The sequence below is a fragment of the Lygodium microphyllum genome, chromosome 14 (genome assembly GCF_053477565.2).
Source record: "Lygodium microphyllum isolate KBCC chromosome 14, Lygodium_microphyllum_v1.1.10, whole genome shotgun sequence".
NCBI lineage: Eukaryota > Viridiplantae > Streptophyta > Polypodiopsida > Schizaeales > Lygodiaceae > Lygodium > Lygodium microphyllum.
In genome coordinates, this window is record NC_141148.1 from 18,774,411 (window position 1) to 18,798,872 (window position 24,462).

Consider the following 24,462-nt stretch of genomic DNA (forward strand, 5'->3'; position numbering starts at 1 on the left):
TCTTTTGCTTCAGCATAGCCTCATTATCTCTCTTTTCTCTCCTCCATAGGTGGTTGTCATTTTCCAACATTTCGTATCAGAGCAAGTTCTACGTGCAGATTAAGTTCAACCACCGTTAGTCGGTGCCACCCTGCCTATGGTCTTGTTGCTATCAACCAACTCTCTACCCAAGGAAGAGAAGGACTAGTCGCTGCTTTTTTTAGCCGGTGCACAGCCCTACGCACAATCCTGTAGTCAGCCCACATACAACCCGAGGAGCTATTGTTGTTTTCAGCTCTTTCTCTTATTTTCTCACCTCTGCCCACCATATTCTCAACCCAGCCTACGATTTTTTGCAAACCCTAAAAAATGCAAAAACCCTAATTTTCAGATTTGGGGCTTTTTCAGAAATTTCTGCAATTTCCCATACATTTAGCCATCTCTTTCTAAATTTCAGCTCATGCCACCCAAAATTTGGGGGTCTTGTCAATTTTCAATCCGAGAGTTCAAACTGATAACCAGTTCAAAGAAATTTCACAATTTCTTTGATATTTCCACCAAAATTTTTTAGTTTTGTCCAATTTGCAGTCCTACATGCAAATTTTCATTGGAAATGACGATATTGCACAACTTAACCGACATTTGTGTAAGAAATTTGAGGTTTTTTATCCTAGACGCTCCGATATACATCACGAGGCAAATTCAGCTGTTGTTCGCTGTTTGCACGCACCTCGAGATGACATTACTGTAGAAATTCAAGTCTAAGGTACAAATTTCTTCAATTTCTTTGAAATTTTAGAAAGAAATTTAGGGCTTTTACTCGACATGCATTCCAAGGCAGCAAACAAGCGGTACAGCAACATTTAATTGCTGTTACAAACAAATTGAAAAGAAACTTTTGAAAAATTTCAATAAATTTTAGTAAAAATGAACATTAAGTTGCTACAACTTGTACTTTTAAGGGCATGCATTACGAGGCAAGTGTAGTACAGCAATGCATTGCTGTTATTTCTTGGCTTAGAACTAATTTGGATCAAATTGGACACACTTTGGCATTTGTGTGACAATTTGGTACTTGTTGCATTATCCTAAGGGGATTTTTAGTACTCTAAGAAGTACCATCTATACTTCAACACATAAGTATTTGGCTACAGATTTTTGTCCATTACTGACAACATGGAACATTAGGGAACTAATGATCAAAGCAATATCCTTGGTGTCCTCACTCAAGAGGACAAACTTGATGGATCAAACTACCCATTGTGACGTTTTATGGTCCGCAACCTTTTTGCAACAAAGGACTTGTGGGACTATGTTACAAGTGATTTGCAGTGACCAGGAGGTCTTGCATCTCAAACACCTTAGCATAACGCTAGAGGACAAGCTACTAGTAATGTTGCCCTCTCCTATCGAGGATCTGAGTAGATGGGACTCTTTTTTTTTTTTTTTTGTGGGAGGGGGGAGGGGGTGCAGCCCAATACGTTTGTGGAGTGGCCTCGACTAATGAACGTGGATTGGTTGGGGTCGAGAAGGCCTCTTGTTGCAAGAGGAATAAACTTGGAAGATTATGGCTATGTTTCCAAGTTCAAAGGCAAGCAAAATGCCACCTAAAAAAAAAAAAGCACAAGCATGATATTGGACAACCGACAACCATCAAATAAGGCTGTCCAAGACAGAGAAAAGTCTAAAAAGAAGGAAAATTTCCATTATTGCAATAAGACAGGTCACTATATTGATGAATATTGTAAGAGATTAGCCAAAGAGAAAAAAAAGGACCCCACTTTGGCTATCCAAGAAACATCAACCAACAAATCTAATGATGGTGATGCTTCAACCCACTTTGTGGAGGAGGACTATACATTTTTGACTTGTAGAGATGATTCTTCAATGGTTGATTCAGCATTTAATGTTCCTAAAATGCAACAAACATGGTATTTTGACAATGGAGCTTCAGAGCACATCAATTCTAGGAAGTGTTTGTTTTGCTCTTTGCATTTAGTCCCCCACTAGATTCTCTTGAATTACTCAGAAACATGCTTTGCTTATCATTTCTTCATGCTTGGTCACTTAAGTGCATGGTGCCTTAAGACAAGTGTTCATTAGTGATGAGTATTGCGCAAATCCAATGTCCTCTACTACTCTAGAAATGAAATGTGTTGCATGTGCTAAAGATGCTTCTTTTTGGGATAATGTCCCTCAGATTGATGCCATGGTGTAACTTATAATGCATTTGTTGAGACTTATTGATAGTATACAGCCATGCATTGGAAAAGTCAATGAGGCTATGAACAAAATGATTAAGCAACTACAAACTTTCTTTCCTTGTGGTGATGATGATGAGGATTGTTTGATGGCATAGAGATATGAGGAGATACACACATTATGTGTAGCACAATGAAACAATTATTGTTCTCCTATGCATGCAGCTGCATTTGTGTAGGATCTAGAGTTTCAAGAGATTCATCAAAATAGAGATAATAAGTTGTTGGTGACAATCTTAAACAAGATGGTCCCTAGCTTTAACAGCAGATGCAAAACCAAAGACATTCTTGCAAGGTATAGAATTTTTCATGGCATATACGATTGTGAGGATGCACAAGATGACAGACACAGAGTCAAGGCTGCCCTATGGTGGGAGGATTATGGATCTGACGGGCCTAAGTTGCAAGCACTAGCTATCCATATTTTGAGTTCTATTGTGAACTCCTCTTTTTTGGAGCAATTACGGAGCTCCTATGACTTGGTATTTTTCAATGCCAACTTACGCATATTGGGGAAGACTCTGATTGCACCTACAAACCCATTTGTGGCATGGGAGAAGCAAGAGCAGCAGCACCACCACCACCACTACCACCACTTCTTGAGTATTACTTCTACTCTTTCTTATTTCTTGTAGTGTTTCCAAGTTCTCATGCAGAAGTCACCATTTGGCATTGTCGGTTCTACACCTCAATTTGGGTACTCACTGTTCAGTAAAGTTTCAACTTTCAAAGTCTCATGGCTCATGTATCATTTTTAAATTTTAACTTTTATGTGACATTTTAAGAAGATTGTTAAGATACATTATCACATTTGTTTGGTTTCTTTAAAGAGTATCTCAATTATGTTTAGAAAACATATAATTTTTAGATCCCCATCAGAGTCCCCATCCCCCATTCCCTATTTCCCTCGTCCCTCCTTTTCCTCCCATCCCCCCATTCCCTGTCCCTGGTGACTATGCTGTCCAGGCTGTGTTTCATGCTGGACAATCATCCTCGTGCTGCATTTCTGATCAGGCAGCCTTTCTTTTGTGCTGGATGACAGGTTTATCAGTTAGGCAACCATCCTCCTCTGCTAAGGGACCCATTTTCTGGTGCTGACATCACCTATTTCAGTGCTGGAACACCCTGTTTCAATCAGGGCAGCATTCTTCCAGGCTATCTGATCAGTTTACAGCCTGTTCAAGGCTGCATTATCTGTCTACAGCCCCTGTTCATCCTGTGTTTTGCAGTTCAGACTCTCTGCACAGTGTTTTGGCCTTCTTGACTCGGATACTCTCTGATCTTCCCGTTGACATCATCAATTCTGCTGTACAGCAGTCAGGCAGCCCCAAATAGGCTGCAGATATCCTTTTCCTGGTTACTTTCACCATCAGTTGCAGTGTTTCTTGTGTTTTCTTGCAGGTTTCTTGAAGGACATCTATGGCAAACCATGATAATAGGTAGGATTGTGTGGATTGGGACTGCGAGGGCTATTGAAGTGACGATCAAGTCTATGAAGTCCAGCATTCCCAAAGCCATAACCATGAGGATCGTTGTTCAAACTGCCAAAATCGGCATGGTGATTGTGATGTGCATGGTTGGAGTGACTAGGTTCCTTCCAAACCACCATCATCTCTCTCTCCCAAGTCCCCGATTGGCTATTATGGCACCAAGTGCATGTCCTAACCTCTTCCCACATTAGAAAAGCTAGATGGGAAAAACTACCCTCAATGGTCATGCAAAGTTGAGTGCATCCTCAACACTTTTGACCTGTGGAATTTCATGACAATCATGAGATGGTTGTGCCTTCTTCAACTATCTCATCTTTCAAGAGGCCTTGGCTCATTAACAATGGTACATCGAGTCATATGACTCCCCAAGAAGATCACCTCCAAGACCTCCATACTTATGAGGGTACAATCATTGTGGGTGGCATTACTTCAATGCTTGCTAGTGGTGTCTACGATTTGCCTTTTTGCTTGACCATCCATCTTTAAGCTCCATCTCAAAAGTCCAATACGTTTCAAACTTGGGCTTCTATCTCCTCTCAATTCACAGTCTTTAGAGACTCCATACCCAAGTAGTCTTCACCAAGCAAGAAATCTTTCTTGAGGATTCTTGGGAAATGGAACCCATATACCAATGTAGAAGACGGCACAAGCTCCGGCTCGGAGTCACCGATAGTGAGCATAAACTCCCTCTCTCTACCAAAAAGCAACTGAACTAAACGAATGAGGAGGAAGCCTGCCTATAAATAGGCAATAAAGATACCAAAGTGAAGACCGTTCGGACAGCTCCAAACTGGGCACTCAAATACCAATTGGCCAAATGTGGACTATCACCCAAAGCTTCTCTGGCGCAAACAAAGGGAATGCCCACTAAAATACACAAACTCACTCATGAGGTGTACAATTTGGTAACATATTCACCATAGGCATAGATACAAGAAGGAGAAACTCTAGAACCTCCTCTATTGCTATGCTTATCCAACTATCCACATACTCTCTATACCACCACTAAAGTAACAATGGCCCCGCATGAAGCATCACATGAGAATGGAGCTACTAACACTTATCCTACGAGAATGTTGTCATAAACACTCCTAACTCCACACAAATGCAAGGGCTAAGCCTTGAAGGTCACTATTCTCATGCTCGTGAAAGTGCCATTGCATATAACACCATTTTATGTGCACCCAGCTTTTAGAGCTGATATCATCCTATTCATCACTTTTGCATATGACCGTGCAAAACCTTGATTAGCACCAGTTCATGACTGTTAAATGGATGGCATGTTTTAGCTTTCAGCAAGCTCATGTGGGACTAGATTGCATGTCTCAGGAAACTTTCTTATTGGACATGGGAAAAAGGACCTTGGACGTATACTCACATTAGTTCAAGGACCTAAAACCAAGCTGCAAACAAGGGTTTACCACAAGTGACCTTGACTCATTTGTAGGCAACTAATTGCCATGTGGACAATCAACATGTGACTACAAGCTGACTTGCAATCAACAACTTTAGGCATTCCATATTAAAGAGTGCTCCCCCTCCATGGAGAGATGAAATTTTAGGCAAACGCACTTTTTCTTTTGCAAAAAGATCTTGTATAAGTGAACAATGTACAAAGTGGAGTGGCATCTAAATAAGTGTAGGCAAGAAGGCAAAGAAAGTTTAGAAGCACTAATAAAAAAAGATCATACTAACTCCTGTATAATCCTTAAATGACAAGGCTATAAGAGAGACATTGGTGCAAGGATCCTTGAAGAAAGTGAAACCATCAAAAACAGTAGTCTCAAGAGTAGTCAAGTTATGAGATTCCAATATCCAAAAGTGCATCTTAGAAAAAAAGCAGAATAAGACTTCAATCTCACCAAAACAGATGCAAAATCCTAATATATTTTGCCAAAGCCAAAAGAAGGCAAGGTTTAGGGAAGAGGACAACCAATGCATTAGCTCTTGTGCACGTCCACAACCCCAAAACAATGTTCGAAATGTTCTTACTCAAAGCATCACATCAAGGAAAGGTAACTAGAGCAATCCTTCTTTTAGTAAGCATAAAGCATTCATCTCCACGAGGATCTCTCCCTAAGCAGCTGTTCATTTTCCAAATGTTTGAGATCCTTTTGTGCCATTTTAAAAGGACTTTGCACGATGTCAAAGCTATTAGCTATGATCAACTATCCAAGACAATCGCTGCCAAACAGCATACATTCTCTTGGATGCCATTCATGAAGAGAATAATCCGTTTCATTATATGAAATCCTGCGATCTATCTTTACACACAAATAGATGTACCAACTGAAATGGCTAAATCATATTCCAAATCAACTTCCATAAAGAGTCGTAATAATTACCTAAGGCATACATCCTTTCTTCAAGGAAGGTCATGGCTGTGAGGATACACTAGGGTTTGTAGAGAAAGCAAAGTGTATGGACACAACCAATGCAATGAGCTCAAACAAAACATAAATTCAAAAGAAAGAGATGAATGAAGAGTGAACAACCACAATATGTGAGATGTGATACAATAGATGCTTGAGATGGAGTGTGATGTCCTCCAATGCTTGAAGCCAGTAGAAGGATTGGCAACATGATGACAGTAGAAAACTGTCAAACACAGCAGTTCCGAGGCTGGACTCTGGAGGAGGGTCATTGGACTGAAATGCAGCAGTATTCGGGTCGGGATGGGCACAGCAGCCAAAGGCAATAGTCTGGATCTGAATGTGTTAGCAATATTGTCAGCTCATGTGTCAGTCTATGCATGGCAACAATGGGCTGAGCACATCCTAAATATTTTTGGTATTTTATTGTGTATTTATTGTGGCCATTTATGGCTGTTTATCTGGCCGACCTACATTTATGGTCAGCCTAGATGCTGGCCAACCTGGCATTTATGATGCCATTATTGTCCTATATATTCTAGGCTCCCTCCTCACTCTTAGTCATTCATCACCTAGAGAATCCATTGGAGAGAGGGAGCCAATGTCAATGTCCACACAGCCACTGACTCACTGTTGCACCTGAATGTCTCGTGTTGGTAAATGGATTCCATTTCCCAAGCATTCTTTTGAGTTCTCTTCTTTGCAATGTTCTTCTATGTTTTCTCTTTCCTTTCTCTTTTGTCCTGTGTTCAGCAATTTATTTCAGCATTCGTTCATGCTTCCATTGCTATTCTGATAAAATGCAGCAGTTACCGATCATGACAGCAGCCAATGATGACATTAGCACAAGCAAAAAATATAACTGAACACTGGGGGCAGCAAATGATGACAATGAATGAGGCTGGCAGCAAGGGCAGCTGGCAATGTAAGCACGGAGTTAAGGATGCTCATGAAGATGTGACAAAAGGGAGGAGTGTGGTAATGCACATGATTCCCATTGATCAAACCTTCTAAGCTGCTTTTCCTATAAAATCTTCTAGAAACTTGTCTTTGTGGCGTTTTCCATTCTGAGGATGTCCAAAGTCAGCTCAAGTTTTCACAAGCCCAAGCCCAATTTCTCATAACTTAACACCCCCTCTCAAACCCAAAATGGGGACCAAACGTGGTGGACAAGCCCAAACTCTCCCCGTCTATTCCTTTTCTTGTTCTTTATCACCCAAAAGGTACCACCCCAAGGCAACCAATGTGCCAAACCACAAGTGCCACAATGTGTTGCCTAAGGGCTTACCAAGATATTTTCTTTTGAGTCGCCCAAATGAAACCAAGATATTGAATTAGGATGTCATGAAGGATCGCCCAAGGGTCTGCAGCAATCACAAAGGCAATGGAACACTTCCATGAGACTTAGATTTTTATCTTGTTTGGTGGTGTTTGACCTGGCTCATTAGTTCATACAAAAGTGAAACCAAGTGCAAAACCATCTTCAATGGTGGTGATATAGAAAATGTGTCAAGAAAAAGGGATAATTGCTGCAAAGAGTAGAATAGTTGCTCAAGATCTATGGTGAGAAAGGAGGCTCATGAGTCATGATGCTCCACTCCAAGAGATAAAAGATAACATACACAAATGCATGGGCTTTCGCTTGGAAAGATGCCCAAAATCATATTGCTTTATCCATCCAAGTGCCCAAATCACAAAGCACAATGATATGCAAAGGTAATGCAATAAGGGCTATGCAACAAGGTTTCACTTGGACAATGCCCTCAGAGGAGAGTTGTTCACTTGCCCAAGTGCCCTTTTACAATGGAAGAATAAATGGATATAATGCATGGGTACAAAAAGAAAGGGGTATCCATATTGCCTAATGCAAAAGTAGAAGTTGAAGATGGAGCACCTCACCTAGAAAAGCTATGAGAAAAAGCAACCACCATGGTGACTGGAAGGTTGCTCAAAACTCAATCTTAATAGAGGATATATTATCTCAATCTTATACTAATCAAGAATGCAAAGATGTATCCAAACCCCACCTTGGAAGAGGAAGTGCTATCTTCATCTCCATGCTAACCAAGAATGCGAAGCCCCAACCACTGGGCAAGGCCAAAACATGTCAAAATAAGTGACAATGCAAAGAGACAATAGGATTTGCGAGAAGTAACACACTGCGTATGGCAAAAACTGAGAGAGAAGAGAAATTCAAAAACACAAGAAGAACACGGTGACAATACGATGAATCATGCTATGAGAAGAAAAGCCGATACAACAAAGCCAAAGCTCCAAAGATAACTGCATTGTCCTATCCGAATCAAGCGACAGTATCTACGGGAATCTACATACTGAGAGCGAAACACAGTTCTTCGACCAATGGGCTATCAAAGTAATCACTCGAAGATGAAGGATAGTTGTTGAGGGAGCAAACCACAATCCTCTAATGATATCCTAAAAAACGCAAGTGAAGGTGGAACCTGAGGGAGAAGCGTGTTGATGCCAAGCAAAGGATGGTGACGCCAGGTGAAAGATGCTCCAAACGCAAGGCCTGATGCCACAACAGGGCGCCTAAAGCAGAAGAGGAAGGGTGAAGGCAACCGCGAGCCACAAACCACAATGTCCTCCTAAAGGGGTGTGGGGGCAATGGAAGGGGCTAGTGAGAGAAGGGAAGTGGTGGTGGTGACCAAAGGTGGTCTAGAATGACTGAAGAGAGAGGTGAATGAATGAAGTGACTATCTATTCATAGGCATAAGTTGTCTACTAGGGCGGTGCACCACCACTATGTGGCACCCACTAAAAAAGTGACCAAAATGTTGACATCTAGGGTTGTCAATGCAAAACCTTAAATGAAGTGTGCGAGCTAAAGAAGTGGGTTTCTCAACATGCTCTAAGGAATATCCCCTCCCCTCTAAAACCCAATGGAATAGCACTACCACACCTTAATGACGCTAAGGTCAAATTAGAAAAGGAATTCTTAGATTTGGTAAATATTAAAGTATCATTGGTCTTTGAATGACGATTGTCACAAAGATGGCTGAATTTCTAGCAACAAGTGCAAAACCTATTTGTTTTAGGCACAAAACTACCAAGGAAGTTTTTTTTAAGTATATCTATCACTCTTGTTTTTCTTGATTGAGGTAAAGGGGTCTCCCAATGTAGAAGCACCTAGGATTAATTTGAGACTCACAAGGAATTATGAGGTGCAAAACATGTAGATAATTTTCCCAACAACAAAGCACCAACGTGCCATGTGGTTGTCCGAAGATATAATTAATCTTTGGAACTCCCTTTGTCGAGTATTGAATATGAGTTGTGTTGGACAAGGCTATGTCTATTAGTAAAAAAACAAAATTAATTAATGTGTAAGTTTGTCCACACATTAATTAATTTAGCCTAATCACTTATTAAGGTTCTATAAGTAAAAAAACAAAATTATTAATGTGTAATTTTGTGCACACATTAATTAATTTAACCTTATCACTAAGTAAGGTTCTATGAGTAAAAACAAACTTATTAATTAATGTGTATGTTTGTCTACACATTAAAATCAATTTCACCGTAATGAAAGTGTGAGGAGAGCTTCATCAAAAATAAAATTGATTGTCTTGTAAGTTTATGCACAAGCTAGTTAATTTGATCTAATCAATATTAAGGTCTTCTAAGTGAAGAAAAAAATTAATTAATGTGTATATTTATGAACACATTAAAATAAGTTTCATCTTAATGAAGTGTGATGAAAGCTTCATTGAAAATACAATTGATTGATGTGCAAGTTTATGCACAAGTTAGTTAATTTAATCTAATCAGTATTAAGATCCTATGAGTGTAAAAATAGAATTAATTGATGTAAGCTTTTGCACACATTAACAAATTTCATCTAAATGGACCTTAAAGAAAGTTTCATTCATTATATTTGGGTGTGGGTCAAAGTTTTAAACTAGAATACTTCTATATAATAAATAAAAGAATGACTAGTTAAATGTTAACATGAAATGTAACTATTCATCTGAAGAGCTCAAAACAAAGGGAAAGGGAAAGGTTGAAGAACGCAACATGAAACACAGCTTTCTTTCATAAAAAACCTTTATTTTGGTAAGTCATGGCTGCCAAGAGCAAACCATCACCGAAAAATAATGATTGTGAGTTTTCCTTTATTGACCATGCTCTTTTATCAACCCATAAAGCTGATCTTGGTCAAAGCGAAGCTATCATGACTCCATTGTGACAATTGCAGGGCTAAGTGGAGCTACTTGGATGGCAAAGTTGTCTAGAGCTAAGCGATCGCTACTTGGAGCTCTCTCAAATGTCAACCGTTTTGGTTCACACTTGGTGCTTTTGGTGTTGGCTAGTGAGAGCAATTGGAGACCAATGCAAAAGCAATGCATATCCATGAATTACTATATTGACTCTTCAATAATGATAAAGAAATATCGAAAGCCTTGGTGCCAATGTTTCTTTGTACCAAAACTATAGAAGCATTCTAGCTCCATAGTTTGTTTTGTGTTATGTCATTGAATTTTTGTGTTTAAGACTAATTGCCTACAAAGTAGAAAGTTCGCTACCCTTCGATTCACCAAAGGCCAATTTCAAGGCCTAGTCAAGATGAACATGTTTGATCACTAATCATTGCCTTGATTGAGTATGTTCTCCCCTAGTCAATTGAGAGGTGGACATCCTCAATTGTAGGTTGCCACGAGCGAGATGCGCCATTTGAAGAAAGATACGAAGACGAGATTCTTTAGGTGGGGAACTCGGCACTTCCGAAGCAATGAAACAAAAGAATAAGTGTTTTCCGCCATGTCAATCCAATGGTGTCAAAACAAGCTACCCACAAATGAAGGCAATTAAGACCTCATGAGTTAGTTCATGCCACTCGTACAAACTTGGCTATCACAATAGATCAAGATACTCTTGAGCACCAGCTGTAATCCCATGTGAGGAAACGCTAGGGTTTGCAAAGAATGTACGAATATGACTAAGACAATGAGTTAAGACAATAAACTCCAACAAAAAAGAAAATGAAAAAAAGGGATGAATGAATGAAAGATGAAAACTCAATGAACAAACCAAGTATGTGAGGTGGAATATAATGGATGCTCAAGCAACATAGGGTTGTTCAACAACCTCTCTCTCATGGAAGCAAACTGAGGGGTGGAGGGAGTGTGATATATTCTAACAATCCTCAAGTGCAATAAACAACCAATACTCCGAGTCAAAAGGTGATGTAGAAAGCCTGGCAGCATGATGACAACCGAAGACTACAAAAGTTCCAAGATTGGAGGGTAGAGCTAGCACAAGACAATTTGGGACATGTTTAAGGCTCCATACACGTCTACTCTTTTGTCACAAAATCAATTATAAAGGAGAAAAGAAAAGAGGTATTCTCTCCCACCAAATGAATGAGTAGGACTGATGCCAAAAGAAAATAGCTTCAAATGGAGATTTATAACCCCACTTGGTTGTTGTAGAACTAAGAAATACTAATTTTGGTCAACAAGAGGTATTTCTAGAGTGAATAATGTTCTCACTCCTATATGGTCATCGTTACGCTATGAGAAAATTGAGCCCATCAAAACTTGACCTGATTTTCTCTCGACTCCTGTACATCTCCAAATTACAAGACACAAACCCTAAATACGAGATTCTAGAGCAATTTATAGGAAAACTGGCTCTAAAAGTTTCATGAAAGGGAATCATGGGAATTACCACACTCATCCCTCATCTCACATCTTCACAAGCATCCTTCGCTCTGTGCCTCCATACCTAGCTGCCCTTGCTGCCAACCCATCAGCACTGTTTCTCCAGCTTTCATCACCATCATGTGTTGCTCTAGAGTCTTAAGCAATCTGCTGCCTGTGCTGATGTCATCATTGGCTGCTGTCATCATCTGCAGCTGCTGTGTTTCAGTCCTAGAATTGTCACAAACACAACCAAACTTGCATATCTAGGTAAGTAAAAGCACAATTCATTTCCACGATTGCATGAGGAGTTGAAGTGGCTGTTGGTGCACACAAAGAGTTCATTCAACTTCAACCTCTCATGATTCATCTATTTGAAAAATCCATCGTTATACTATTAGCAATGTTTGGATGCCATATACTATAGTGATTCTTCCTCTTTTAAGCAACATTTGGATAACTTAGAAGACTGTGCAAATAGGCTTAGATTGGTAGAACTCCCCCACTGAATAAAGTTCCTTAGATTTTTGGATTCTTTATTTGAGGCCCAAAAGCAATGGCATGGCGGTTAACATTTGGGTGCATAATCGTAAGGTTGTGGGTTCAAGTCTTGGTAGGTGCATCACATGGCATAGCATTGTATGTCACATGGCATGTTTGTGTAGTCTACGCTATAACCCACTCGAACACTCAATTGGTCTTCCCCCTTGGCAGGAACACCAAAGAAGAGGGTCCCAATGTGATCAAGCTCTACTGTTCATTCAGCTCATGGGCTATTCTATCTGTGCATAAGAAAAATGCCAACATGCCTGCTGCCTCCACTCTTGACTAATATTTGGAGGGGAGTTGTCCCCCCTTGCGGGCATTCGGTGTGTGAGAGAAGTCAGCTGCATGACACATAATACACGAGAAGTGAACTCATTGTGTACACTCATGGACAGCTATTTTGCAAGTCTTTATGACACACACACAAATAAGGCAGCGCAGCACCACATTGGAAGAGACACACTAAACTAGTATCAAAGTCATCAATACTTGAGACAACTGGTTAATAAACATGGTGAAAAACTTAAAAATAGGAAAGCGCTCTCATACTTGCACAAGAAGATGAAAAGATGAGAAATATAAAGAGACACAATGGAACTTCCTAGTACAAATCAATTGGCCTGATATAATGTCCTCTTGAATCCTAAATCACTAATGTCTAGCTATGCAAGAAGAAACATATAGCAATGCAATGCAGGTAAACAAGGAGAAACTGATGATAAATACCAGCCATGATATCTCCTCAGTATGCATGCATGCATACCTGCCATAATATCTTTGTTTGTACAAGGTTCAAACTGAATGGCACCATCTCAGCTGCACAAATCAAAGAGACCTTTTCACTGAGAACTTTTGTCGATTACATATATTTGAAGGTTTTAGCAATTTATTTATTACCACACCATGCAGCATAAGAATTCCACACAATCATATGCACATTTGTACTTGTAAAACAGCTTTAGTGGCACACAGAGGTCAGTCAAAGCCTTAGAAGTCAACATCACCATAACCAAAGGAGCTTCAAACAGCAACCAAAATTCAAAGAAGTTATAACACCTGTAAATTGCTGGCTTGACTGCCTTATGGTTGCAAAAGCATCTCCATTATCCAGCAAGAAGCTCTTTCATAAAGTTTCAACCCCATTCTTTCTACATTTGCAAAGAGTGTAATGTTGCTACTAAATCATGTTGTCTACAACGTGAAACCAAGTATGCATTAGAAATTTAGCAAACAATTCTAAAACCTTGCATGCAAATCACATTTTTTGTTTCAGTACAAAAAGAGCTTCCACAAAGTGCATAGACAGGTAATGATTGCACTGTTATTTGTTTCTGTTTCTGTAAGTAAGAAACGTCTAGGTATGCATCCTTGAGAAACATGTGCAAGACTAACTGGATTCAAACAAGGTGAAAGACCAGAGGACACCGACATATAGATCCACTTCATGTCAGCAAGAAAATGTCTATACGCTTCAAACATACCCGCATGTTCCTTATACATATCCACAAGCAAGACTATAGTTCAGGCCTTGAAACTTGCATATTAACAACGCCATAATTTGTGCATTTATGTCAAGGTACTCCATTAGCAAAAGTATATATCCTAGTTAAAATTTTATCCAGTCATCCAACCGCCATAAACATTATGCTAACGTGCTCAAGTAAGAGACTATATACTGCCACACCCACAAACCATCACAAAGCTAAATAGCCCTTGCTGCCTATGAATTGTTAAGTGTAAAACGGTCAACGCCATCTGTGCAATAATCACGAGACTCTAAGAGACCTAGTATGAACAGGGACTAGACCAAGAAAGCTTAAAATTAGGCAAAGATTAGTTCCAACCGTTTCTAGACATGATCTCATAATCCAAGCATGTCAAATCAGAAACAATGCTGTAATTCAACAAGGATTACAATCACAGATGAATCCACCACTAACTTAATCGTATACTGATGATCCATCATTCTAGTTTCCGATGTGAATCTTCACTTGATCTGGTCAAGGTGATCAAGAGCCATGATCAAGAAAGGTTCTGCTTGTTGATCAAGGTAAAAGAAGCGCTAATTCCCTAAGCAAGATGGATTTAAGCCAAAGAAATGTTTGAGCTCGCTTCTTGAGCACAATGTCATCTGTATTTCAGGCATTGGAAATGAAAAAGGAAAGACAGAGATCCAAAGATGCGAGGTGGGTGGAAAGACTGCTTACAACTTGCAACGAAGTCGGACGAGTAATTCCGGTGGAATGGAGACGCCTCCATGATCATCTCTCAATGCTGCCTCTTGCAAGAAACGAGAGCATGAACCTATAGCCCTTAATAGCACTTCGAAAGCTTTTTTCTATCTGAAAGTGCGGGACCCCAGAGATTAAGAATTAATATAAATTTTGAATGAAACAACGTAATCAATCATCAGTAGATAAATAACAAGACAAGATTACCTTTTAGGTCTTTCTCTAAAACCCTAACTAAACCTGCGAGAGTGGTTTTTTCTCCTTCCTCTTATGTATAGTAAGCCATTTTTACAATGCCTCAATCATCTCTCGGGAGACCACATTACCCTATCTATCCTCATTTATCAACGCTCGATGTCTTGTGTGGGCATACTTTTACATTTCAATAAGAATGGGGTCTCCCTCTTTCATGAGGTCACTAGCACAACACTGCCATTCATGATTATGTTAGATCATCATAGTGTGACATCTCATATGATGATGCTATAACGCCTCACCTCGCCCCATTTCAAACACTAACATGTCATTTGAGCAATTGAGCTCATTCACAACGATTTGTCCGATGGCGTCAAACTATTGACCGATGGTAGAACCCAAAAATTGCCACCCATCACAATGGCCCCTTCACCTTGAGTGTCATGACTTGCACCATGTCGAAAGTTTAACTTTATCATGGCCTTCAAGTTGTTTTGTTAAATGACTTAACACCAAATAAAGTATTTGAAATGGCTAAACCATAAACTTTAAAACATGTTAATGTGAGGCAAAGCACAACATGTGTGTGTTTTTATCTTAAGCATTGAAATTGGACGCATTGCCTTTGGTGTGTGGCTCTTTTTCAACTTTACTTGCAAGTGCCATAAGTAGTACACATTTGTATCTTGTTTCATCTTCTCATCATGTACGCAAACCATAGGTTCATAATATTCTCGTCATCATGCATGTGAACCGTAAGTTCATACATTTGATAAGGAATAGAGCCGATTTGCACATTCATTCATGATACATAAGTAGAGCCTCACTTGAGATGTGTAATTGAGGCTTTCCTTGGAACATATTTTAAGTTGTTTTGTTGACTGTGGAGAGTGATCAGCATGTGTCCTTTAATTCGAATGTACTTGCTTCCAAATCCATAGATTATGCAAAATTAAGGCCATCTCATTTTCAAGCAAATGTCGTTAAAATAAAGACCTTACATTAATATTCAATATATGTAAAGAGCATTGCCACATCATCTTTCAATGGTGGAGATACTATCTCTAGTTCGCAAGGAGGATTGCAAGAGATGTGCTTTGCTAATTGTTATTATTAAATCTAAAGAGTTCTCACTTGCCCTCAAATTCGATAAAATCCAAGTTTCAATGCAATTTGATAGTCTTCCAACCCTTCTATTCATATGAAATGTGAGCACTACTCCAGACCCTTGAGTTGATCCGAGTGTGTTATTGCATTTTCTACCTTTGTTGTGCTACTTGGCTAAAGAACTAAGCCCTCACTAAACACAAATTTGACATCACACTTTTATAAGTGATGCTAGAAAAGTATAGCTTTGTGGCTCCTATTCAACCATGTGCTCCTAGAGTTAAGGCCCTATCTTTATAGCAAATATAGAGAAATAGGTTTAATGCACCATCATTCGATGTTACAACCCTATCCAAGCATGTACTATTATTGTGTCGAGTTCCCCTTTCTCCACTTGCATGGGATTGGGAGATAGAATCTACGCTATTTTGCTATTATAGGTAAATCTCAAGAGTTGTCAACCACTTGGACATATTTTTGTATGTGCCAAATGTACCACAATCATGCTACAATCCATAGCTGTCACCATACATTATTGATCATGTTGAATGCCTTTGCTGAAGAGAGACTAACTTTTGGGGTGCAAGTTTTTAGTTGACCCTAGAAAAGTGGAGCTTTATGGCTCCTATTCAATCATGTGCTATCAAATTTAAGGCCCTATCATTATAGTGAATACAAATACAATAGTTTACTACTTCATCTTTGATACTCGAGCTCTATCCAAGGATGTAGTGTTATTGTATAGGGTCCTCCTCTTTCCTACATGTAATTATGATTATGGGAGAGATTCTACATTGAGAGTCTTTTAGAATTAAGTCTCAAGAATTATCATTTGCGCTCAAATCAAATACCAATGCTTGAATGCAACATTGATAGTTATGTACAATATTAATTAGTTAAAATTTGAGGCATCCACTAGTTGTGAAAATTGGACTTGTACTCCAGATCTACTAAGATGTCTATGTTAGTGGTCTTATTGCATAGAGATTAAGAAGTTATGTTGCACAACAAGGAAGATCTTTCAAAACAATTGGTGATGTGCAATTATCATATATGTTTATGTTGAACTTTTGTGATATTCATATACATTTATGTTTGAAAAAACCATGATGTTGAATCCGTGTGATATTCATATACATTTACGAGTGACCCCTCCCCCAAGGGTTATGTTTGATAATGATGTGAATTTTGGGTTATTTGAGCATCTTATTCCTAGGGATATGTATCTTAAGGGTAGCATTTTGTTTTTCAATGTTAGCGGTTGACTCTTCTTCTTAGATCTAGTTAAGAGCTTAGAAATTTAGAGTTGGTTTTTGACAACATCTCTTGATTGGTGGTCTGTTCATTCTTTGATGTTACCTTTGCTTTCTTTTAAGTTTAGCTCTTGTTTTAGATAGTGGCACTACGTTGCTACTATCATGGTTGAGATTTGGTCATTAAAGGTTTCTTCATTGTTTGCCAATGCGTTTTGTGGTAAATTTGGCTAATTGGTATGGTGTATTTTGAAATCCAAAGATAGCGACACCCTTAATAGTATCCTTGCATCTCAAGGAAAGCCTTATATACTAGTTGATATAACGTGAAAAGCTTTCATAGGTTTGTTTTTTACCAATTTGGTCTTTTGTGTGATATACCAGCTGCTTAAGAAGGTAGTGGTCTGGTATGGGAGTTGTCCATGCTAATGTCAAGCAGACGACTTAAACTTGCTAACATGTTGCTAGTCCTTAGCTTCAACATTTAGTAAAAGCTTTAGCAAGTTTTCATTTATTATGTTAATTGGAAGCTTAGGTGGCAAGGTGAGTGTTCCAATTGGTGCTTCCTCTATAATTAACTCCCTTGTGTTGAAAGCAAATATAACTCTTGCTCTATTAAAAACTACAAGCGAGTTGTTTGTCATAGTTAATGTTACACCACATCTCATACTTGAAGGATCGTCCCAATACTATTTCCATCCCCATGTCTTCATGGTTTGCTACTAGCAGAACATAGAAGAGTAGAGGGATGCTTTCAATTTCAGTGTGAGCATGATCCTACATTTCCCTAACAAAAAGTAGGGCTACCTCCTTAAGGATTTAATTTGGAATTAGTAGGTATCAATTGTAGTTTACTTAGTTCAATCCATAAGTAATGAGGAAGGGTATTGAAACCAAATACTTAATCGTTCAAGACATTTGTAGCAACATGTTTTGCTATAGTAAACTGAACTAGAGGTAAGTAGGTGGTACGATAAGTTCATCCTTGGAGTCTAAATTAGTGAGGGCAAAAGCCTTAACATTGCATCACAAGGATGCAAACGACAAATTTGGTTGAGACAACTAGTTAACTTGCACTTGTTGTTTAAGTTGCTCATACTAAATTTGTTTGGTCCACCATAGTGTCACTAGTAGGGACATCTAGTTCCTTCACGAGGATTTCATGTTCTAAAGGATATTACTTCTTATATGAGTCTCATCAAATGTCTAATATTTTATCGTCTAGGGTTTCAAGTTCACATTGCTTGTCCTATTGATGATGAAGAAGTAATAAGATTTGAGGCCTCTAAATTTCAGTTTTTGCTTATGGCCTTTATAATTGAACATAAAAGCACTAGAACTCCTTTGTAAAAGGATCTCTATTGCATGTGCTTGTCAAAACATGCTTTTCCTCTAGTTGTTTTAGCAATTAAGTGGTTGACATGTCTCTGATAGGTGTTCCAACTTGACGTGCAAGTGGCCCAAGCTTTAGTTCCTTCCTAGCATTCATGCACACTACTATGAAAAAGGCTAGGAATTAAAAACTCAACAGGCATTATGGTGTCAGCTGCTTAAAGGATATTTGTAGTAGTTTAGTAGACAACTCAATAGGGCCATAAAATTATAATGAGATTATTGTTCCAATGAAAACTTGAGGCCAAAAAAAAAAGTTATCACATTGATTAATATCTTATTGGTGGATTCAACCTAACCATTTGCTTGAGGGCAGTAAGGACACAAATTTTTTTATGTAGAATTGAGAAGACATACAAAATATATCTAATGATGGTATTGATGAAGTGAGTCCCTTGGCCCCTTGGCCACTACTAATGATCTCAATGGGATAGCCAAAGTGAGATATGACTTGCTCCCATAATAAGTTGCCGATTGTCTGGGCACAAATCTTAAGAGTGGCCCTAGCCTTAGACCATTTTGTCATGTAATCAATAGCCACAGTGATGTAGCACGCTTGCAAGTATTGTAATGGGATCCACAAAAAATGATCCCCTACTTCTCAATGACTTAATTAGAAATCACTAGAGAGATGCCCATCTTATCTTTTTGGATTGGTAATTTTGTTCATTTGCACTCATCACAATGTTTAACGAAGCATGTTGTGTTCTTTAATAGGGTTGTCCATCAAAGTTGCAAGTGTCTTTTTGGCTTTTGTAGTGGTATCAAAGTGAGAGTGTGCTATCCCTCCATGTGGTTCTTATAGCACATCCTTAGTTTCAACCTTGTGCATGCATCTTTGAAGAAGACCACCGTCCTATCCTAATCTATATAATTGACTTGCAATCATATTGTAAGGTCAGATTTCAATCAAAAGATGTGTGAGTCGTAACTAATCTATTGGGTGTTCAAGTAAACTATTTTCTAGGATATGGACAATATTATCAACCCAATATGGCATCAAATTGACTTTGAAGAGTCGAGACTCTCATTGAATTCTAAACAAGTGAGTGTCAAGAATAGTATCACCAATACATGTTACTCTTTTGCCATGTGTTATTTAGGACATGCAATCAACCATATAATATTGTTTTCCCTTTCACATGACTACAAAGAAGTCAAATAGTAGTAGAAATCATTGAGCAATTTGTTCCATGGTGTAGGTTTTATCCACCAAAGCATAATAACAATGAGATTGATGGTCTAAAAAGAAGGTGAATGGTGTGGCTAGCAAGTAATGTTGAAAATTTTTAACAACATACAACATTCCCAATCCTTCCCTTTCCATGGTCAAATATTTCATTTCCGTGTTAGTGAGTTTCCTAGTAGAAAAATTAATAGGAAAATCCATGTTATGCTCACCAAGTTGACACAAATATTACTCAAATTACAACCTTGGATGCATCAGTATGTAGAATGTTATTATCCAAATTGGGACTTGTAAATTTTTTACTTTTAGTTACTATGCATTTGCTGAACACTACATGGCCCAATATAATCTTGTGTTTTACCCAAAATTGGTATTTCGATGCATTATGGGAAAGTTAATTGCCTACATTGTTCAAAGACTAATCAAATATTCCTTTCAACTTTAATGGACACAAAGGTCATATGCACATGTCTCAAGCCATTTTCCCACCATTCTTTAAAGATAGCATGCATTAATCTTTGAGAAGTGACATGAGCATTGGTTAAATTGAACAACATTAGGCTCGCCACTCATCGGCAAAGTCTGTTGTTATACCTTTTGTTCGAGTGGAGCTATAGGCCTCCTCACATGCCACTCATTTGATCATGTGATCTGTGCAAGGAAGTGGATAATGGTCTCTTTTGGTTGTGGCATTTATCTCATTGTAATTGACACATATTGTAATCTTTCTGTTCTTCTTGAATATCACAATGATGGGTGATACCCAGTCCATAGGCTTGATATTGTAAATGAATTGTGGTTTTGGGAGTTTATCTAGCTCTATTTTGAACATGGTGAGTATAGTGAGGATTCATTTGGGTAAGGCCATTATTTAACTAGCTTGGCATCAAGGTTAAATGGGATTGTATGTATCAGCACTAGAGGAGATATTCCTCGTAATTATAGGCAAACACACATTCTTTGAGTAAGCTAATGAGCTTATATTTGTCCTTGACATTGAAGTCCTTTGTGATAAAGATTGGTTTAGCAAGATTAGGGGGTTTCCCCTTTCTTCACAAGGTTCAGCTACTTCATCTTGGCAAGCCCCCCAATGGGTTTGTTGGACTCACCCTCTCTTTTTGCATCAAGCACCACTATGAATTGATCTCCTTTTTGAACTTTGTAAACTACACAAAGATATCTTTTCATCCTCAAGTTAGGGTTCGTATCAATTTAGCGATTTTTGTACAATATGACAATTTGTGTCTTTGCATAACATCCTAGAGCACCTAGGTCTATTGGAGTGGTTTTCAGCTATCCATTTCAATTCTGACTACATATGTATTATTGCCTAGAAAGACTAGACCATTGCCATGGCCCCAGTTTAAATGAGTTATGTGTTCCTCGTCTAAGGGTAATCAGGCAATAGATCATAGTCAACTCCCTTCTTCATAATGCCAAACTTGATAGATAACTTAATTCCTACAATCGTGATCTCGGCCAATATTTAAGCACTCTTGGTAGGAAAACTTTAAATCCATTGGCTACAATCAAAATTTGTTCACAATAGGAGGGTTTCCCCAATCCTTGAGTACTTCTTGGTTTGCTATACTCACTCCCACTCATGTATCAATAATCCCTCGTCTTATGGAGTTGCCAAAGGCTTACATTGGAAGAAGAACATGGCATTTTGTTCCTTCTCAATATGTATTTACACCTAGGACTTGTAAGGTGGGTGTGGCACAAGTCAGGTTGGGTACTCTATTCTATGGAGTTTCTTGAGCAACTAGTTTAGTTAGTTTCTCTAAATCGGTCTAGCTTTCAAAAGGTCCTCCAAATCATTTTCATTCCTTTCAATAAGGTGCCCTAAGGGAATTATGCCACTAGTAGAGGCTAGAGTTGTACTAATACTTGGTTTGAGATCATGGAACTGGAATCATTTGTGTCTCACGTGTTGTCGTGGTAAGTGTATGGGTCCATCTTAAAATTATAATTGAATGCATGAGTCGGTGATAGATTTTTCAAAGGTATGAGGGCTGTTGGGGATGGACAATGGTACTACACTCGATATGTCAAGTGTACTTATGCACTCTACTGCCTTTTTAGTGGGTAATCCTCTTGCCTTCTTAACCCAAGGTTTTACTTTATCAAACAAAGTTAATTATTGTTTTGGATAAGGGTATTCTTCCACTTTGGCTATGACTACCTTTTCAATAGGGGGAGGGGTTCAATAGCCACACCCTTTGTACTTGAAGAGATTGTCTATCATCCTTGGAGGGTGGTCAAGCCTTCACTTTTTAGTTTGAACTTCGCATGTTTCCTCTCTTTTTGGCACTCTTCTTATCTATTACCAATCCATTGACATAATTGATCCAACAATGATTATTTCCCCTTTTTACTTTGCACCTTTACAATGGCATTAATGTGAATTAGGATAGTGTCCTTATCCTTAATTGTTTCAATTACAAAAAGATTGAGGGGCATTGAAGGCACAATTGCCTTTTTGCTAGTGTTAGCTTTCTACTTAAGGTAATTGAGATACATGCTTAAGATTTTGCATTCAATGCACCTTTGATCTATCTCACTCTCTTTAGGTGCTTTCTAGTTGTGAGGAGTTGCATGAATGAGTTCTTCCCATTATCTAGCTTTAGCAAATCACTTAATGTAGAGATACTTAAGTGTAACAAAAGATGGATTCTCGATGCCATTGAGGCTTGTAAATGAGGTTCTTTCCTTTTCACACAAGCACAATCCAAAGTCTTGTGCTTGCCTCGAGTCAACACATTGAAGTTGTTGGCCTCATATAATGGAGATCTTGGCTTGGTCATCCTTTGTGAGTTTTCCATCCCTATTAGTAGGGTTTGGGCTGTTTATGTTCCGACATGGAGCATGTTTGAATTATCAAAAAGTAATCATTGCACTAGGTTTGATATGACATCCTATGATGACCTTGAAACTTCTATGCTTAGAAGCATCCTATGAATGTATCCATTTTAGCATGCACATTGACTAGTTGTTGTCATGTATCCTTGTTGATATCAACAAGTCTAATATGGGTACTTTTACCTTCGTTCTTCAATTTTGTAAGCGTCTTCTTTGTAGTCTCGGGTGTGATTCTTAAAACATTGAATTTAGTGGTATTGTGGAAGGTATCTAGAGACTCCCAAAGGTCCTTTGGAATGTCTCTTAAGTATTTAGATCTAACCATGGTACTATCTGTGAATCCCTTAGTTTCTAGGTTAACTACTTAGATGAATTTCTTGATTAACTCTAGTATCAATGTATTTTCAATATTGGGCTCTTCTAATGGTTAAGACTAAGGTCATTTCCTTTTCCAAGAGCTGGGATAATGATGCCACTTGGCTTCTTTCCTTAGTAGTGAATTAGGACATTCATGTCTTTCAGTTGGTTTGTAATCTCTCTTGTGGTATCAATCTTGTCAATTTCTATGTCTATTAGTAACCCTTTTAAGTATTTGTTGTAGTCTAAATATGATCGACTATTTCATATTATAGATCAAGTTGCACATATCCCTTTTTAGCACAAGTTTTAACCACCAAATGACTTAATATTCAATGTTCAAGTACTCCTCTCTTATGCACAGAGCATAGTGTCATGCCTAACCAAGCTTTCTTCTTTTCCAATCAAGTGTCTTAGCACTCACACAATTATGTTCCTTCGAGCAAACAATTTTCACAATTTCAAACTCCCAATCAAAGGTTATTGCATGCTAGTACTTAATGCAATGGTCCTAGAATTATGCACTGTATGCTTGAGATCCTAAACAAAAAATTCAAGGGTTCTAATAGTTGCTTCGATGCCTAAGTAAAATGGTGGTCCTAACTCGGTTGCAAATGCATGCATGACCTAGGTGCTTGTGGGTGTCCATGTTTATTTTAAGGCTAGGGTTTCCTAAGAGATATGCCTTGGTGTCCTAGGTGGGAAGGAGACGTATTTATTCTACATAATATCTATGTATCAATGTGAATTGTTGTGCCTAATTGGCCTAAGCATGTGCATATAACTTAGGTGATTGTGAGTGCCTATGGACTTAAGATATGTGGTGGGTGGAACATGGAAGATGAAGTGGTTAGGAATACTAAGTGTGTAATGCATTGAGTGAGTTGTGATGCCTATGATATGGTGTGAGATGTGACCCCAATGGTCTAGACCTAAGAATGTTGTGCCTAAGTGTGTTGAGAGTCTACTAGGCAAGGTTGAAGAAAGTCTAAGAGGTGATTGCTACATTCAGTTTCGTGTAAGAGAATTGTACCTAAATGTGCATGCACCTAATGGCATCTATATTGAGTGAGTAGTTCTAAGGGTGGATAGGTCTAATGGATGTGTGTTTTTGGACGTAAGGGGTTAGGGTATGACTAGCCTAACCTTGGGTGGTTTATAGAATAATTAAGAAGATGAGATGGATGGGTGTGTCATGATGACCTAAGGTGGATATCAACTTGTGGCTATGGTAAGAGGAAGTCTAATCTAGCCTATGAGCAATGTAAAAAGATGGTGTAGCCCTAACATGCGTATGTTGTTCTAGGGATAGAACTATGGTTGGCCTAAGAGTAGTTAATTGATTAGCCTACAAGTGCTCAAGGCATCAATAAACCATGCTTAAGGTTGGATATGAATGTTCTTAAAGTACAATGCCCTAGTATGGTTGCATGTGTGAGACTTATCCTACGAGAAGTGATATAGATATTTCTTAGGATAAGTGTGTATGTTCCCATAGTTGGATTACCCAAGAGTGGTGAATGTGGTGTCTAAGAATAGAAACAGGAGTGCCTCTAAATGTAAGG

The 24,462-nt window shown here is 38.6% G+C and overlaps 1 long non-coding RNA gene across 15 annotated transcripts in view; it reads right to left on the bottom strand.

The window, feature by feature from the left end:
• The window catches only part of LOC148025379 (uncharacterized), a 36,617-nt gene extending 21,783 nt beyond the window's left edge, over positions 1-14,834 (bottom strand). For 4 of the 15 annotated variants that reach the window (XR_015693075.1, XR_015693074.1, XR_015693068.1 and 1 more), the window contains exons 1-4: positions 14,750-14,834; positions 14,519-14,653; positions 13,368-13,502; positions 13,075-13,127 (exon numbers count right to left, since the gene is read on the bottom strand). This is a non-coding gene — a long non-coding RNA (uncharacterized LOC148025379). Of the gene's footprint in view, positions 1-11,793; positions 11,981-12,004; positions 12,653-13,037; positions 13,128-13,367; positions 13,503-14,518; positions 14,654-14,749 lie in introns of those variants that run through there. The other 11 variants (XR_015693073.1, XR_015693071.1, XR_015693072.1 and 8 more) reach the window with 7 other exon arrangements.
• Between the last annotated feature and the right edge of the window lie 9,628 nt (positions 14,835-24,462).